Source organism: Rhipicephalus microplus, chromosome 3, assembly GCF_043290135.1.
Source record: "Rhipicephalus microplus isolate Deutch F79 chromosome 3, USDA_Rmic, whole genome shotgun sequence".
Taxonomy (NCBI): Eukaryota; Metazoa; Arthropoda; class Arachnida; order Ixodida; family Ixodidae; genus Rhipicephalus; species Rhipicephalus microplus.
In genome coordinates this window covers 240,907,019-240,914,375 of record NC_134702.1, presented here as the reverse complement: position 1 = coordinate 240,914,375, position 7,357 = coordinate 240,907,019, and the positions used below count along the sequence as shown (strand labels likewise).

Here is a 7,357-nt window from a genome sequence, read left to right as displayed (position 1 = left end):
TCATCTCCTCACCCGCACCAACTCTCGCCATCTGTCGGCGAGAAGAAGCCATTGGCATGGCCTCCGAGATGGCTGGCGCGCGGCGGGTTTCTCTCCGGCCGTCGCAGTCGTACGGAGAGACGATAGTTATAGCGCGAGAACGGAACAACGACAAAGGGACACAAAGAGAAGATTTCAGTAGCACTCGTCTTCCTTGTGACCTTTTGTTGTCGTTCTGTTCTCGCGCTATAACTATCGTCATGTCATACCAACTAGCCTAAACCACCACACTTCTAAGTTACGCACGGAGAGCGTATGTTTCCAGAGGTGAGGGTGACCCGCTCTTTTCTCCGCACCGCGGCGCTTCTTTTTTCGATGGAAAAGGGTGGCGCGCTATTGAAGAAGTTTCTATGTGGCGAGCAAAAAAAATGTTTTTGTGCTTTTATACAACATTGTGTTCGTTTGGGAATGTCGGGTGAGGGAATAAAAGAGGCAAAGCCAATGCTGGCGTGTTTTATTTTGAAATAGCGTTTTTATTTTGCTGTAGATTGGCACCGCCACTATTACAGCAGTTAAAATTGCGATGCCTCTGCAACAGATCCGCTTGTGCTCGAAACGATACACTGAAGTTCACGTGCTGTATAATAGGCGGGGCGGGCACACAGGCGAAGAACGAAGAAAAATGGCAGCTCGATTCGTAAGGGAGATCGGAAGACTGCCACGTTCTACGTCCATGGATTACTTTTTACACACGATTGATTGAATGGATTCTTCTTGCTCTATTAGAACTAGCGCTTCTTTTTATTGTAACGCTGCCTAAAGAATGTTTGCAGGCGCCCTAATGTAATTACAGCTACGCCACGACGTGATTTTATTGCTTCTTACAAGAGTTCATCTCTTCTTAGGCTAGCACGCCTACCGTCCAGCAGCGCTCGCCCCAACTGGGGTCCCCTACAGATGAGGCACGTTCAGTGGGACTTTCAACGCGAAGGAAAACGCTGTACGGCACGCGAGGTGTAAATAAAGAAAATCACAGCTAATCCAGGGAGTGAATGATTAGTTGGGCAAAGCGTGCGTCCATCCGTCCGTGCATTCATTTGTCCATGCGTCCGTCGACTTCTATCTCACTATATAGAGCTCGCATCGAAAGGACGAATGCTTCGCCCCACTCATCATAGCATATTCACTCTGTGAATATAAAAGCATATTTACTTTGCAGATATGCTGGCTACGCCGGTTATAAGGATGACCGACCTAGTGATGCTACAAAGAGCTTCGTCCCTAAAAGCAACAAAACCACGTTGCGCTAAGCGCCCCCACTGTGATAACGTCGGCGCACCTGTGATAATTCTGTGAACAGCGTTACGATGTATATCAGGGGCAGCTTCACGAAAGGAACAAGAAAGTGGCCCATGTATATGCGTGTAACCCGTGAGCGCAGAATGCACCATTCTGATTTCGCTTATGAATTGGGCTGTTGTTTTCTTATAAATGTGGAGCGCTTTATAATCTCACCTACTGGCAAATACAGCGTTGGGGGAGCCGTTGACACCACCCCTGCGCATACTAGCGACTCGTGCCCAAGTTTTTTTTCAATCCTGTGCAGAAGGGCACGTATCAGTATGACATATTGCTGAAATTAAATGAAAAAAAAAACAAGACCTAACGCCATTTTCTCTAACAAGAAAAAGCTACAGCGTTGAAATAGAATCAATTGTATAAACCGTAACCAGTCGGTAACTTAATAAATCGCTACTGTTGACTCAAACATTTATTTTGACTTCCGCTTCAAAACTCTCTTTTCTCTATGCAGAGTGCCAATGACACATGCACGCAAGATAACCACGCAAGCGCCACAGCATGAGCGCGTTACAAAGAAATAACACCCGCTGGAGAGGAACGGTTGCCGAGCCGACTAAACTTGGCGCTCATCATCAGTAACTGTCTATCTTTCGACCACGAGGCTTCTCAAGTTTTTCTTTCCGACTACCTTCCGTCGCGCCGCAGAAGCAGGAATTGGGAGGAGGTATTGACTACGTCTACACTGAACATTACCGGCTCTGCGACGACCACGGCCTGGTTACAGGTGCGCTTTGGTCACATATGGTTGCCTATTAGCACTGTGAGCTCTAAGGTGTTCAGTGGATATGTTGGGAATGTAGGAATGAGCATCGAGATGTTTTGCTTGTTGAAGACGAGCACTGCACGTGTCCAGAGTTTTGTGTATCTGGTATGAAACACTGCAAGTTACATAGCAGTGACAATTCACACTCTTTAGGGGCGAAGCAGAGGCGTCGGTCTGTCCATCCCTTGTATGTATGGAGTAGTACGTAGCCACCAGTGGCACATACCCGCTGTAGAGCGGGTATGTGCCAAAGCGATGCGAGATGGGAGATGGCGGTGCTTGAAGTGTTCACTAGTTGGACGCATGGACGGATGGACAGACAGACTAGGAGATAAATGGACGGATGGATTGACGCGCGGACGTATGGACGGATGGACGCAGGAACAGACAGATAGATGGAAGGACGGACTCACGGACGGGCGCATGAACAGATGGACGGACGCATGGATGGACGCATTGATGGTCACGCGGACAGATGAAAGCAAGAACGAATGGACGGGTGGAAGCACGGATAGGCTGATGGACGCTTCGCCCCACTCGTCATCATTGAATCCGTGGATATGCTGGGATTTCATTCTTCAGTGGTCTACCTCGAAGAATACGTGGTTTTCCGAAAGACGCCATTCGGTTGCATGTGTGACCCTTTGATCTAGATGCAGTAGAGATTATTGTAAATGATCACGATACTGATATTGTCGTTGTGGTGCCAAAACATAATGAAAATACAGATGGCGAAAGAAGGAGACCATGATAACTAAGCACTTTCTCCGTGAAGGACGTGAACAGTAAATGTAGGCCAGCCAGTAGTAGCTTTTTACAACAATTTGGCAAAATTACTTATCACATTAATAAGTGGCGCGATCACGGCACCTAATCATCTAGAGCGTAAGTAGAACTCAGTTGACCACCTCATAAATATCAGCACGTGATAAAGTAGTGAAACGATCTCTAACAATAGGAGGGCAATATATTTCAACAATAATATTTAGCCCAGTTTTCACCCATATACGCGTCTCCAGAAAAGAGGAATGCTAGAATGATTCGGTCACAGACGAAATAATACCTCCTTGCAATTATCTATATAGGAAAAACTCAGCATTTGCCAATGTTTTATTTGGCAATGGCACCGAAATAAAGGCTGTAACAAGAAAAACACTTGCCTTCAGTGCAGCCAGAAGCTTTGTCGGTGATTTTCACTCGCACACGAGCAAAAACAAATATACCCATGCTGAAATCCCGCACGGACGTTGTGCTTTCTGCCATGGTCTCTGCCCCTCGAGAAACCCACATTAAACGTGCCCTCTAGCGGTAGCCCGTCGAGTGAGGCGATACTAGGTGCTGGACACTTCGACTAGTTTAGGTATTTGCAACAAGGCGTCCGCCATTACTTTAGTAGGAAGCCAAAATTCAGTGACTTACAAGTGTGCCTTTTCATACCAACCTTCGCATCAATAAAATATAGTTACGCAATTCTGTGTAGAAATGAAATGTGTTCTTGACTATTTTCTTTTTTAATACCCTACATATTTATCCAGACTCTGCATTCGTTGCGTTGACGGGCGATGCTTTCGCTTTTACCTCTTATGCTGCCATTCCGTTCGTGCGCACCTGCCGTTTCCCCTGTGCACATGGGGAAATTTTGAGTATGCTTTTAGGTTTAAATATTCAGCGTTTGTGAATGCGCATGCACTAAAATGTCGACGAAAGTAGAAGAAGGACACAAGGTGTGCTGCACTGTCTTGTGGTGCAACAACTCGGGGAGAAACACCACAGCAAACAAATAAGCACATGCGCGTTTTTGTCCGGCACGAAGAAGCAAGCGCTGTCCTTATCAAATCAGCTACAGGGCGAACTAAATAATATCTGTTGTTGCTTTACGCTGAACCTCCGTTTTTCTAATATTGACACTGCGCATTTTTCAGTGATGTAAGCATGTGAAGCTCTTGTGGGCCGTTTATCGTGAGCCGATTCATGCCAGCTGACGTGCAGACGGAAATTTCGCTCCAGTATCGGGTTTTTTAGCGGTAGCCCGTAATAATTTCATTCTTAGTGAAGAAATTTTGCAAAATGTGTATGCTGAATGTGCTTCTTCGACGAACTGGTTCGGCTTTAGAGCATTCTGATGACCAGTTGCTTGTAGTGACATTACCACATTTACATGTTTAAGATAGAACCCCCAAATTTATTTTCATAGCACTGACTGTTTTTATTCTATGTTACAAAAAGTTCATGTTACCTGCGCAGAGGCTGAGTTGCGCTTCGCTTTTGAACCTGTGAATCACTGTTTTCGCCCTTTTTCACACTGTATAAAATTATGTCGCTTTTAGATGTTTTTATCTCTATGCTGTTATTGGTTGCATTTTCTAGGTGTGACGTATGGCGGAAATACACGAAAAGGGCAGACCTCGAACGACTCAGACGGGAGCAACTGTACAACAGCTACCACCTCTGCTCCGACCACTAAGCCGAAAGGGCCTTTGCAAACCCTGCCAAAGCACGGCTCATATGGATGGCTATTCCCACTGTTGCAGTGGAAGTGGGATTCCCGATCGACGAAAGTAGCAAAAACAAGGTATTAGCGGTTGCGAATATGTGCGCATTTGTTATTCGTTTTTTGCACCCATTCGCCTGACGCATAATTAACGTTCCATATTTACGCATAAGTTCAAGGTGCGTCCTTTATATTTTATTTAATGCTACCATCTTAATGTACAATTGCCTGTCTTCGCCACCTACTTAAACGAGACTTATATCTATCTACCTTATCTTGAAGAACCTGCCAGGCAGAAGCCATGGCTGCTGCGGCTCAAGACCACACTGGACAAAAGATCATCGCCTAGATTTCTGTACGCAGAGGCCGGCTTGTTGAATTTGGGCATTAGGGAAAAGGCGCGTATGCTTGGTTTGTGGAAAACAAGTATACAGGGTACGGCGCAAAAGTAAACTGCAACAAGCGTTTTTTTAATGTCATCTGCCACCGCTTCACGTGACGTTTCGCAGCGGAATTTTCGTCCCCGTGCGCCAGAGATTTGCGTTCTTTTTGTTTTGTTTTTTGCTATTATTGCGTGGTGGAGGGTGTTCCAGACTGCTCATGCTGATAACGATGCAAATATTTTCCAGCTTTCTGGCGCAGTGAAATATGAGAATATTTTCTTTTCACAACGACAAAATTCACGCTCGTAAGGAGACGCATCGCTCTTGGTCTTGCTGTAAACGATGCATCAATCACACAATGTTGTCGCGTATCGTACATGATGATGCAATTGGAAACATTATGTTGCGGGATTAAATCGTGTTTCGATAAGGGCGAAGTTTGTGCACACCTCAGGTGGTCGAAATAGTTCGCAGTCACTCATTACGTGATGTCTCACGCATGTTTCGTGTCTGTAAAACTACCCAATTGAATACGACAAAGTCAAGTCTTGTGTACGCGCTGCGATGATCTCCACAAGTTTGATTGGTGCTGTATGACAAAATTTTTACAAAAGCAGGTGTGCATGTAGCCGTATACAACAGCTTTTAAATACTTTGAACCTAATTACCTCTGGCGTGTAGTGTACAAAATGGTAAAGCGAAAGCAAATACCAAAAACCCTCTGCAATACTTTAAATATCTAAACCAGCAAATCAGACAACATTAATGGCGAACATGTTTTGTAAACGTACAACAGCAATAAAACTTAGAGTAATGTTTACTGTCGCTTAGGGTAACATTTTTAGTAGAAGTCATGCAAATATGTACAATCGAAGCTGAACCGCTTGAGTTAGAAATCGTCATTTTACAGAAAACGTGCTGAGAGTCTTCAAACAGGCGAACTTAAATGCCACAAATTTTTCTTTTGTTTCCAGTAGGCGGTCCCACAACGACCAGCTCAGCCTCCCTTGAATCACCGTCTCATCTCGGTCGTGGTAAGTGTACGCTAAAGGTAATGATAAATATCAATAAATGCAATCTTTCTTGCATACTACGAGCACTACTGAATTTTCGCTACTTGGATGCCTTGAGTGAGTGATTCCGTAGGGCTGCTTTATTCCGGATGCCGCAGATTGAAAGACAACAGATGAATACCAAATTTTCGTTTTGTTAGTTATTCACCAGAAGAAAGTATTGAGCCTAAGAGTGCTGTGTATGAAGAAGCTACAAGCAAGTTTGTTTCAAGAAAAGAGATGTTAGCACTTATTCAGAAGGACATACCACGAATACTTTAGCAGTGTAGATATTTGTGCGAGTTGGTAGGGTCCCATGTCGAAATCACTTGGTAGTGTAACACACCCAGATTTAAGAAATAACAGACACAATTAAGTGCGTACGTGCAACAACTGACATGTTACTAAAAAGAAATAGAAATTAGTATCCGTCTTGTTTATGCGGCTTTGAATCAATAAAATGTCAGTTGCGATTATGTGTTTGCCCTCGTGTGTTCTTTCTTCATTCTGTTTTCGTAGTGCGGCACATGTTTGCATATTTTAGGGCTCCGTATTGTGCACTAAGCAAAAAGTGTTATAATCGTTGTTTTGTGTGCATGCTGGTGCTGGGGCCACGAACCGTAAATAGTGTGAAAAAATATAAATGCCCTGCGCTCGACCTTATTTCTATTTGCAGATTCCAGCAAGACACCGGTTGACCCCGAATCATCAAAGCCTAGACCATCTGGCCTTTCCACGTGTGGCCGTTCGGATAAGCAAGTGTGCGCCTTGCCCAGAAACATCCGGCCTGGAAAAACCAAGTGTGAAGACACGTTTCGCTGATGCTTTCTTGTGAACGTGTTATTAATGTTTGGTTATTTTAGTCTTTTTAACCGAACACAATGGGTCATTATTTCTAACAAGGAATATTAGAAATTATTTAAATGACAAAGTCCACTCTTAGAAATGACCGAGTGAAAATGGCGTAGTTTTGTCCCACAACGATAATGGTCATCTGTGTTGCGTTCCTTTCCTTGCAATAAAGGGACACAAAAGTCAACTAATAAACAGACGTTGATTGTTGAAATGGTGATCCAGAAACCTCGTAGTGATACTTCTGTGCAAAGGAAAGGTCTTTTTTGAAATAAAATCACGTTTTAGTGCTCCGCATTGGGTTAGCACACACAAATTACCCGCCTCAAGAATCCCATCTACGTCTCTTTTGCCATGCACAACGTTGCCCGGCTTTACTGCGTTAGTAGTAGCAGACTGAAAGCAGCAGGAGCCACAGTAGAAACAACGGTCATTGATCAATTCCCGCAATTGGCTTCGAGATTGCAGACGCTTT

The 7,357-nt window shown here is 44.4% G+C and overlaps 1 long non-coding RNA gene across 2 annotated transcripts; it reads left to right on the top strand.

The window, feature by feature from the left end:
- The first annotated feature begins 2,804 nt into the window (after positions 1-2,804).
- LOC142804183 (uncharacterized) lies at positions 2,805-6,852 on the top strand. 2 transcript variants are annotated; one of them, XR_012894497.1, is made up of 3 exons: positions 2,805-4,676; positions 5,953-6,012; positions 6,707-6,852. It is a non-coding gene; the product is annotated as an uncharacterized LOC142804183 (long non-coding RNA). The 2 variants fall into 2 exon arrangements; XR_012894496.1 differs by having other exon boundaries at positions 5,953-6,852.
- Positions 6,853-7,357: the final 505 nt, after the last annotated feature.